Source organism: Octopus bimaculoides, unplaced genomic scaffold (assembly GCF_046866305.1).
Source record: "Octopus bimaculoides isolate indiv1 unplaced genomic scaffold, ASM4686630v1 contig145, whole genome shotgun sequence".
In the NCBI taxonomy this organism is placed as follows: domain Eukaryota; kingdom Metazoa; phylum Mollusca; class Cephalopoda; order Octopoda; family Octopodidae; genus Octopus; species Octopus bimaculoides.
This window is the reverse complement of record NW_028315395.1, coordinates 1-12,002: the sequence shown is the minus strand read 5'-3', so window position 1 is coordinate 12,002 and position 12,002 is coordinate 1. Positions and strand designations below refer to the sequence as shown.

At 34.9% G+C, this 12,002-nt stretch overlaps 2 long non-coding RNA genes across 13 annotated transcripts in view; one reads left to right on the top strand and one right to left on the bottom strand.

The window, feature by feature from the left end:
• The window catches only part of LOC149129133 (uncharacterized), a 34,850-nt gene extending 30,558 nt beyond the window's left edge, over nt 1-4,292 (top strand). For 2 of the 12 annotated variants that reach the window (XR_016240422.1, XR_016240419.1), the window contains exons 4-6: nt 188-268; nt 944-999; nt 3,955-4,292. This is a non-coding gene — a long non-coding RNA (uncharacterized LOC149129133). Of the gene's footprint in view, nt 1-98; nt 269-943; nt 1,000-1,865 lie in introns of all 12 variants that reach the window. The other 10 variants (XR_016240429.1, XR_016240428.1, XR_016240426.1 and 7 more) reach the window with 6 other exon arrangements.
• LOC149129132 (uncharacterized) lies at nt 862-11,934 on the bottom strand. The gene is made up of 2 exons (XR_016240435.1): nt 8,622-11,934; nt 862-4,951 (listed from the first exon to the last, which is right to left on the bottom strand). It is a non-coding gene; the product is annotated as an uncharacterized LOC149129132 (long non-coding RNA).
• Between the last annotated feature and the right edge of the window lie 68 nt (nt 11,935-12,002).

Below are 12,002 nucleotides of genomic sequence, written 5' to 3'. Positions count from 1 at the left end.
GATTCATAATATATACACATATATTACGCTATTCATAATATATACACATACATTACTAGACATTGTAGACACTAAATTATCATACTTAAATGTTGTAGAAACTTGAAAAATAAAGCTGACAAAGCCAGGATTCGAAATCACAAAGTAGATATAGTTTTATTTTATTTATCTCTTGACCACCAAACAGAATGGAAATTGCAGAGAGTTACCTCCCTTGAAACCAACGCGACAAGATCCAATTGTTCCCTAAGCGAAGCATTTCCAAAATGTAATATTTATTTAATTATCTTAATTAAAAATATTATTTAATTACCTGGAAATAAAAATAAAAATAATAAAAAATGTGTAGGAAACCCGGTGTCTTTCCGATAACCAGAAAATCGAAAAATACGGGAGGAGTATGTTTAAAAAACAAAAAAAACGACGCCATTATAAGGCCCCCCCCCCCCTAAAAAATTTTTCCGGGTTTTGACACTTTAGCGACATCAAATCTCGAAAATTTTCTGGAGAAAATCTGGGGATGCGATGTCGCTAAAGTGTCAAAACTTAGAAAATTTTGACACTTTAGCGACATCGAATCCCCAGATTTTCTCCAGAAAATTTTCGAGATTTGATGTCGCTAAAGTGTCAAAACCCGGAAAAATTTTTAAGGGGGGGGCCTTATAATGGCGTCGTTTTTTTTGTTTTTAGCTACTCCTCACCTATTGGTTATACCATAAACATTATCGATTTGACATTATTACCTTCCGCGCGTCCCACGATGGGATTTTCTGGATTAAGACTTGTTTTCTTCTTCCTGTTGCAGTCGATTCTTTGCATAATTTTTGTGGTTTTTATTTTATTTATTCAACAAAAAACATCTTTAAATGATTTTTTTTATTCGAGAAAAACATATTTTCGATGATAAAAAAGACTATGTAGACATTCTTTTATTTGTTTTCAGTCAATTGACTGCAGCCATGCTCAGTCAAACCAATTCGACCCCAGGACATACACTTTGTAAGTCTAGTACCGTCTCTTTTTGCTAAACATACCAACATTGGTTGCCAAGCGATGGTGCAGAGACAAACATACACATAGATACGACAGGCTTCCTCCAGGCCTTAATTCGCCTGAGGCTATAAGTAGAAGACACTTTCCCATCGCTTGACAACCAATGTTGGTGTGTTTACGTCCCCCATAACTTAGCAGTTTAACAAGAGACCAATAGAATAATAAGTACTAGGCTTCAGAAGTCCCAGGGTTGATTTGCTCCAACATGGCCACAGTCAAAATAATTCACTACAGCTAGAATCCTTTTGTCCAAAGACGAAAGGGATCAGGACCACACAGCAGGTGGACCCACCAGTCAAATAAAAAAGACAAACACTGTAAGTGGGAGGGTCAATACTTTTTTTTTTTTTTCCTCTCAAAATAGAGTTGAAATTGAAATGATGAAGGTAGAAGGAAGAGGTATGTATACATGATAGAAGGGGGGAGTGATTGGCATGGAGTGGATGGGAGGAAGAAGAAAAGGGACCCTCGACCACTAGTTGCTTCTGCTGTCACCTTCCATCAACCACTTACTAAGAAGGTGCACTTAGACATCCACTAACCCAAACTGCTGTTACTACCACCACAACCAGTTACTATGGTAATGATCCAAGTTGTTAATGGTTACAACAGCTTCTGCTGTGCTTCACACTACTCCCACCACAACTACTAACCTCTCCCTCGCTAGATATAGTGACCAATCAACCCTTCCGTTCTAATTGCTTTGAATAAAGAAACAATACATTAAAATGCTAGATATTCCCCTCTAAGATGAGATGGCCATGGTTGGAACACTGCCCCAGAGTTAAAACTACCACTGACTTTTATTACAGAGAAACAAGAGATTTCAATTAAAAGTTACATCCATAACGAGAAAAGAAGTAATTAAGTATGAAGGTTCATTTGAAGAGAACGAACCCAACAAAAGTAAATTAAATGAGAAAAAAGGTTTAGAAATTAAAATAAATTGCAATAGTGGGGGGACAACCTTGGATAGGTTTCAGTGTTATTGACCTCCTCAAGCAACCAGACAATAACTAAGATCACACAAGATTTATATATATACACACAAAACGGGGTCTCTTCCTGCCAAGGGTTCCAGATGAGACTACTTCACGGCAGGTGAGAGCAGCAGTGATCAGACTCTCTCATTGACCAAATGCCACCTATCAGAGGAGGTTCCAAATAATAGTGTAGCACAGGCAACGGTGGTGCCCCAGCATGACCACAGCTTTAAATATGTTTAAAGACTAGAGATATACATGTGCAATCAAGTATCTGTGCACAGAATTTATATATCTCGCACCATGCACACACAATGTAATTCCGTGTGCACTCGAATCTCTCTATCTGTATGCAGCAGCATGTATGTACATGTGTGTGTATACAGATGCATCTTACCATCTGGCAAAAACAAGCTGTAATTCACGGAGGTCAAATAAGAGCAAAACATATCTAGAGTTGTCTACCCCGTTCGATACTTCAATAGCAAAAAAAATTATTATTTTTTGTGGTGGTGGTCATATTTCTGGGTACAGGGTGGGCCAAAAGTCACACACGAAAATATAACATCTTATACTACTATTAATCATCATTATTATTTTGTGTAACATTGAAACACTGTTGGTCGATTATTGTTTTATTTGTTTCAGTCACATGACTGCAGCCATGCTGGAGCACTGCCTCTCAGTCGACCAAATTGACTCTAGGAATTATTTTTTCTAAGCCTAGTACTTATTCTATCTCTTTTGCCAAACTGCTAAGTTACGGGGGACGTAAACACACCATCGGCTATCAAACAATGGTGGCAGGGACAGACAGATACACTCACATGTACATACACACATATATATATATATATATACACACGACGGGCTTCTTTCAGTTTCTGTCAACCAAATCCACTCGCAAGGCTTTGGTTGGCCTGAGGCTTAGTGGACACTTATTTAAAGTGCCACACAGTGGGACTGAACCAGGAACCATGTGGTTGGAAAGCAAGCTTCTTTACCACACAACCTGCGCCTGATTAGTGCAAAGAGTCCATGCAACATGCAGTGTGCAGGACAAATACCAATGGTTGCCCCCTCCCCTATCTGTGCTAAAGAAAAGTCCAAAGAAACCAGTGCAAAGATCTCTGCAGGAAATTCTGTTCCTTGTACAACAAACAATAAAAAAATCTGCAAATGGTGAATGTTTCGAACCCTTGTAATCAGGATGTTGACATTTCCTAATTAGTTTTGTGTTGTAATTAACCATAAAGTGCTGTTTTTGAAATATGGGGGAGAGGGGGGTCTCAGTGTGTGACTTTGGGCCCATCCTGTATTTTGACAGATTCAAAGCTAGCAAGGGAAACAGACTTACCTACCCATAAAGCACCTTTTGTCTGACGCTCTGCCGATTCAGAGACATGACAGTAGTAGTAGTAGTAGCAGTACTTGTGGGTGGTGGTCGTCATCGTCAAAGTAGTTGTAGCAACAGAATTTAGAAAGATATTAGAAATAAGGAGGGAGGGAGGGATGAGGTGACAATCATGAGTTTCCTGCCCTGAAATTATCAGATTTAAAAATGCGACTGAAATATTGTTAATAGTAAAGCTGTGGTGGTGAAAAAGCAAACGAACAAACGAAAAAAAAAAACCAGTAACCATAACGACATTACAGACTCCCCCAACACATACATACTGAAGAGGCAGAGAGAGAGAGAGAGAGAGAGAGAGAAACGGGGGCAGTTATGATGGCTAAGGAACTAAATGAAGGGACAACAGACCTACCAGACTATCTAATGGGAAAACATTGAGCACACACAAACTCCCTCACTTTGGTGGGGAGAATAAGGAGAGTTTAGCTTAACCGGGGGCCCAATGAGTTTGATAAGAGTAACAAGAAATCATTATTATTATTATTTTATTTCACTCCATTTTAGAAAAACTGAAACACGTCTTTGACAATTCCGGAGCACATTGGACTTGTTTTTCAGTCTGGTTGCGATGGTGCAACAAAACAGAACAGAACAGTTGTGGACATCTCCAACCAAAAGCATCGTGAGAAAAAGCAACATCGCATACAACGGCCGGTCAATTTGTCCGAGAAGTTCATGCAATACGGTGTGCCCAACACATAGCAAAGTGGACCCCTCACCACCGAGATGTCTCTGTCAGAAAGAGGCTTTAAAAAGAAAAAAAGTCCAAAGAAATTCGTGCACACATTGTCACAGGGAGTTGATATTCCTCATGCAACGAAGAATAAAAGCTACAGACATTTGCTAATTTGTTTTGCTTTCTAATTAAATATAAATGGGTTGTTTTTGAAATGTGCAATAGAGATATTAGAGACTTAATCTTGGCACATGACCTTTGGCCCCCCCAACTTGTATATATTTTTACAGAAAGACGCATGCACACACACATTTTTAAAGATGTCCCGCTCCCCAGCCCCATTATTCCAATACAACTTTGCTAAAACCTTACTGTATGGTGCGGTCAGCTACCATTTATGAAGGAAAAATATTATTACACCAAGCTGATAGTGAGAGAAAAGGACAACACCAGCACTGCCGCCACCACAGCAGAAAAGAAATTTGGCAGATGACGTCTATGTGCACGAGCGTGTCTATAAATGGTTAAGGAGAAGCAGCAAGGGGTCAGAGGTTGTGGTATGATGGGGAGGAAGAGGAGGAATAAGGAAGAAATGAAAACAGGAGGCAAGAATGTTGGAAGGGAGATTAATAAGAATAATAATTATTGTAATTTCAATAACATCATCAGTACAAATATAAGCAGGCAGCTAACTCCCCTTCTCCTCTTCTTCTTCTCTCAGTCTGTGTATATATGCATGCGTATATGGACATGTTGTACACACACACGCACATACACATTTATGTAATGTATAATGTTATATATACCGACATCTATGTGGAAAAGCTGCAAAGACAAAGAAAAAAAAACAAAAAAGAAAAAAAGATTAGACAATAAAACCACAAATCCCGAAAAAGACAAAAAAAAACAACACAAAATAGATAAATTCTATCCTCATTTACCATCCATTTTGTCTGCTGGCATCGGCTGGACATCTTGGGAGCAACTGGGCAAGGCCAGGAGCCACACCATATAAATATATATATATATAAATAAATAAAAATATAAATAAATAAGAAATATATATATATAAATTAATAAATGAATAAATATATAAGTAAATAAATAAATAGTGTTCAGGATGCTTTTTACATTACCACCATGGAACCGGGCAAGGCCAGGAGCCACATTATTCTGGATACAAGGAAATGATCCAGAATTACAAACTGATCATCCATTAATATGTGCAACTCTATATTAAAACTTTCTTGTGTACCCAACCCAGTATTAGCCAATATACATCATTCCCAGTGGTGCATTTATTTCGAGATGCTCTGTGTTGAATAACTCAGTTATCATTCAGCCAGTTTTAGGAACAGAACGTGACTAAGGTATGGTGGGAGATTTTAATTGAGAACTTCTAAAAACAACACAACATTTGTAGTTGGAGCCAGAGCCAGTTTCAGCCGGGTTGGTAACGAAAATTCAATCTTATAATAATTCTGCTTCTTCCTCCGTTACTCAGCCCATTCGTGAGGCTGTCATGTGATTGGCTGAAGTCAGGGAGGCTGCGAGTGAAACGTGGAATTCTTTTTAACTCAGTCTTATTCCTTAGTTATTTCGTCTGACTGTAATGCCTTCTTCATGTGATTGGTTGAAGGGAAAAGTGAAGAACAAGAGAGAAAAAGAGGGGAAGCGTGAGAGAGAAGTCTATAAAATTGTGAATAAAGCATCATCATTTAATTCTGCTTCCCATGGACGGTTTGACTGAGGACTGGCAAGCTAAGAGGCTGCACCACGCTCAAATTGATTTGGCAAGGTTTCTACAGCTGGATGCCCTTCCAAATGCCAACCGCTTTACAGCAGGTGTGTGAAATGGGCTAAAAAGCTTGGTTCATCTGTCACATGGGTCCTCTCGCAACATTTATACTGTCCACTTAGGATACACCGACATAACCTCTGGCCAGAACCTAACGCCAATTTCCCTGAACTCTTGCGGGGTCACCATGTCTGTCCCAAGCGAAAGCCCGAAAGCAAAAGTCATACGCACTAGTTGTCCTTCTGCTCACATGTCTGTCTTACTTGCAAGGCCCCTTGACCGTTCGTACGTCATCACTTACCTTATACTTCCAGCCTATCCCACCATCTTTGTCATATATTATGTGTAGTAAGAGGCTTGCTTCCCAACCACATGGTTCTGGGTTCAGTCTCACTGCGTGCCACCTTGAGCAAGTGTCTTCTGCTATAGTCTCAAGCCGACCAAAGCCTTGTGAGTGGTTTTGGTGGATGGAAACTGAAAGAAGCCCATCGAATATATATATGTGTGTGTGTGTCTCCTCATGTCTGTGTGTCTGTCTCCCATCACTGCTTGATAACTGGTGTTGGTGTTTATGCTCCTATAACCTAGCAGTTCAGCAAAGCAGACCAAAATCAGTGCTGGATTCGATTCATTCGACTAAAACAGAATTTTTCAAGGCCATCACTTAGGGGCCGGTGTCGGTTTTTTGACATCCCTATAATGTAGTGGTTTTGTAAAAGGAGATTTATAAAAAAAAGAAAGAAACACCTCCTGTGTTCATAATGTCTACATACATACACACTCACACAAACATGTATATGGGCATACACACACAAACATATATGTGCATGTACGTACTCATATGTATACACATATCCACACTCCAAACACTATTATGACAACTTACTGATTGTCCTCCAAGTAAATGCATAAACTACAGTTTAAGCAACATATTACCTGCCTCTGGACGCCCTCTTCCCATGACGGTACCCATACAGGTGATCCCCAGGAGTGCCTCCGGATTTAAACATCCCCTGGTTGCTTGGATGCTTCAGACTACCCCTGAAGGATCGAGGCAAACCTACCACTTACCTATATATATATATATATATATATATATATATATATATATATATATATATATATATATGTATGTATATATATGTATGTATAAATATGTATGTATATATATATATATATATATATATACATACATACATACATGTGTGAGCATGTATTGTACACGCCAGTAATCTAAAAATGTATTCCAACAGACAAGGTAACTCTCATGGAACTAGGCAACCGAAATATAATGCTTTCAAAAACTAAACCTTTTCCAGGTGTCTTTGGACAAACTTAATCTTCTTGAGACGCAGAGACTCTTAAGGAATGAAGAGACTCTTAAGGAACTGAGAGAGATGAACACGAATTTGAGACTTTTGATTAGCAACACTGATGAACTCACTCGCTCCACACAAGAGGAAAAGAAGAGAAAGAACAATCCCTGCAACAGCTCAATCAACATTTGTCCAAATTATGCACCACTCTTCATTCTTTACCACATAATAATTGCTTAAATGAAAATCCACCTAAAGATGATACACAAGATAGAAGCCCATCCCCCTCCACTATCAATTAAAAACCGCATTATACACATATAGAATGAAAAACTTAAAGCCAGAAAGGTTACTTTCTGGAACATCATCAAAAACAAGCACAAGGCAGAAATTTATGAACACTGGTTAAATTCTGCCTCATAAACTCCAAATTAAACGTATTCCAAACGAACAGGACCAACAAAGACAATTATGGGAGAAACTAACACTTGGAAAACATGAAGACAGAAATAGAACTGCTTAAGCTTAGAGCGCTGAGCAATGAAGAAAAATTGAAGAACATAGATGAGGAAATCTACAACGAATTAAAGAAACATTGAGATGGTCAACGCTTGGAAAGTGTCTTTAAACTGTGGCAAACAACTTGTGAAGCTGAAGAAACAAACTCGCTACAAGGCTGGCAAAGACAAAGCAATTTGTTTATTAACTACGAAACACAGTTCATCGTAGAATAGGCATCGGATAAGCCCTTGCTGAAGGAAAATAAACCAAAAACATACACAGAAATGAACCTATACATATGTATGTAGTTTATAGATTAGAGACAGGTAGTCTCAACATAGAATACACTTCATAGTGTTCAAGAGATTTCAACTTGAGCAGGAAGAGGAGTAAATGTAAGGAGAAGCAAGTTAGACATGTTGGTATACAAAAAATATACACATGTATGCAGATAAAAAGGTCCGACTTACACAGAATATAAATGGTATCAGGAATTAAAGGGGTTGACTAAGAGCTTTGAGAATCCAGCAGTTGTTTGTGGAGGAGGGGCTTGGTGGTCCAAAATAATGATTGTAACTTGATTCCATCATTGGGTAACACCAGCCTCTGTCTTCAGGGAAGAATTTTACATTTGGGGTGTTGACAGAATGCACTGTGCTTTTTTATTAACCACAAGGGGCCACAAAGAGGGGACAAACAAAGTATGTGGGGACATATAACATATGAAAAATGAATTTATACAAATGAGGATGAGACGTCCACCCTGGCCCCACTGCAGGGTGGTTATGTCTTTACAATTAATTTCATCGTTTATTGTCTATTTACAATTATATCCATTTTTTTTTCAAACAATTTTTTTCTCAATAAATTTTTGACTTACCATTTGATTGTCATGTTGTATTTCATCGTATTCTGGGGGGACGAGGTTCATTTTTCTCCTCTGGCCCCAATGGGGTTTACTTCCAATGGAAACGATTCTTCATCTGATGATGATGATGACGACTGAGGAGACAACCCATCAAGGAGTGGGGCGACTCCTTTACTGAAACTGAAAAGAAAAATGAGAAGCAAAAAAAAAAAAAACCCCAAAAAGTACTTTTTACAAATAAATAAAAGTGACAGGTGGTGGTGGGAATAAGGGACAGCAGGGGAGACCCTAATATGTCTCCCTTCCCCTGTCTGGAAAAATTTGCCAGAAGAGAAATTCATCATAAGACAATTCATTGTGACCATATTATCTTTTATTTGTTTTGGTTCATTAGACTGTGGCCCTGCTGGAGCAGCACCTTTAGTTGAACGAAGCGACCCCAGGACTTATTCTTTGTAAGCCTAGTACTTGTTCTATCAGTCTCTTTTGCCGAAACGCTAAGTTACGGGGATGCAAACACACCAGCATCGGTTGTCAAGCGATGGTGGAGGGACAAACAGACACGCATATATATATATATATATATATACATACATACACAACAGGCTTCATTCAGTTTCCATCAACCAAATCCACTCACAAAGGCTTTGGTCGGCTTAAGGCTATAGCAGAAGACTCATGCCCAAGGTGCCATGCAGTGGGACTGAACCTGGAAGCATGAGGTTGGAAAGCAAGCTTCTTACCACACAGCCACTCCTATATGATATATATATATATATATATATATATATATATATATATATATATATATATATATATACAACATTTAAGTATGATAATTTAGTTTCTACAACATTCAAGTATGATAATTTAGTGTCTACAATGTTTAAATATGATTACATTCTATATATTTAGTTTCTACAACATTCAAGTATGATAATTTAGTGTCTACAATGTTTAAATATGATTACATTCTATATATTTAGTTTCTACAACATTCAAGTATGATAATTTAGTGTCTACAATGTTTAAATATGATTACATTCTATATATTTAGTTTCTACAACATTCAAGTATGATAATTTAGTGTCTACAATGTTTAAATATGATTACATTCTATATATTTAGTTTGTACAACATTCAAGCATGATAATTTAGTGTCTACAATGTTTAAATATGATTACATTCTATATATTTAGTTTCTACAACATTCAAGTATAATAATTTAGTGTCTACAATGTTTAAATATGATTACATTCTATATATTTAGTTTCTACAACATTCAAGTATGATAATTTAGTGTCTACAATGTTTAAATATGATTACATTCTATATATTTAGTTTCTACAACATTCAAGTATGATAATTTAGTGTCTACAATGTTTAAATATGATTACATTCTATATATTTAGTTTGTACAACATTCAAGCATGATAATTTAGTGTCTACAATGTTTAAATATGATTACATTCTATATATTTAGTTTGTACAACATTCAAGCATGATAATTTAGTGTCTACAATGTTTAAATATGATTACATTCTATATATTTAGTTTGTACAACATTCAAGCATGATAATTTAGTGTCTACAATGTTTAAATATGATTACATTCTATATATTTAGTTTCTACAACATTCAAGTATGATAATTTAGTGTCTACAATGTTTAAATATGATTACATTCTATATATTTAGTTTCTACAACATTCAAGTATGATAATTTAGTGTCTACAATGTTTAAATATGATTACATTCTATATATTTAGTTTCTACAACATTCAAGTATGATAATTTAGTGTCTACAATGTTTAAATATGATTACATTCTATATATTTAGTTTGTACAACATTTAAGTATGATAATTTAGTGTCTACAATGTTTAAATATGATTACATTCTATATATTTAGTTTGTACAACATTTAAGTATGATAATTTAGTGTCTACAATGTTTAAATATGATTACATTCTATATATTTAGTTTGTACAACATTCAAGTATGATAATTTAGTGTCTACAATGTTTAAATATGATTACATTCTATATATTTAGTTTCTACAACATTCAAGTATGATAATTTAGTGTTTACAATGTTTAAATATGATTACATTCTATATATTTAGTTTCTACAACATTCAAGTATGATAATTTAGTGTCTACAATGTTTAAATATGATTACATTCTATATATTTAGTTTCTACAACATTCAAGTATGATAATTTAGTGTCTACAATGTTTAAATATGATTACATTCTATATATTTAGTTTCTACAACATTCAAGTATGATAATTTAGTGTCTACAATGTTTAAATATGATTACATTCTATATATTTAGTTTCTACAACATTCAAGTATGATAATTTAGTGTCTACAATGTTTAAATATGATTACATTCTATATATTTAGTTTCTACAACATTCAAGTATGATAATTTAGTGTCTACAATGTTTAAATATGATTACATTCTATATATTTAGTTTCTACAACATTCAAGTATGATAATTTAGTGTCTACAATGTTTAAATATGATTACATTCTATATATTTAGTTTCTACAACATTCAAGTATGATAATTTAGTGTCTACAATGTTTAAATATGATTACATTCTATATATTTAGTTTCTACAACATTCAAGCATGATAATTTAGTGTCTACAATGTTTAAATATGATTACATTCTATATATTTAGTTTCTACAACATTCAAGTATAATAATTTAGTGTCTACAATGTTTAAATATGATTACATTCTATATATTTAGTTTCTACAACATTCAAGTATGATAATTTAGTGTCTACAATGTTTAAATATGATTACATTCTATATATTTAGTTTCTACAACATTCAAGTATGATAATTTAGTGTCTACAATGTTTAAATATGATTACATTCTATATATTTAGTTTGTACAACATTCAAGCATGATAATTTAGTGTCTACAATGTTTAAATATGATTACATTCTATATATTTAGTTTGTACAACATTCAAGCATGATAATTTAGTGTCTACAATGTTTAAATATGATTACATTCTATATATTTAGTTTGTACAACATTCAAGCATGATAATTTAGTGTCTACAATGTTTAAATATGATTACATTCTATATATTTAGTTTCTACAACATTCAAGCATGATAATTTAGTGTCTACAATGTTTAAATATGATTACATTCTATATATTTAGTTTCTACAACATTCAAGTATGATAATTTAGTGTCTACAATGTTTAAATATGATTACATTCTATATATTTAGTTTCTACAACATTCAAGTATGATAATTTAGTGTCTACAATGTTTAAATATGATTACATTCTATATATTTAGTTTGTACAACATTTAAGTATGATAATTTAGTGTCTACAATGTTTAAATATGATTACATTCTATA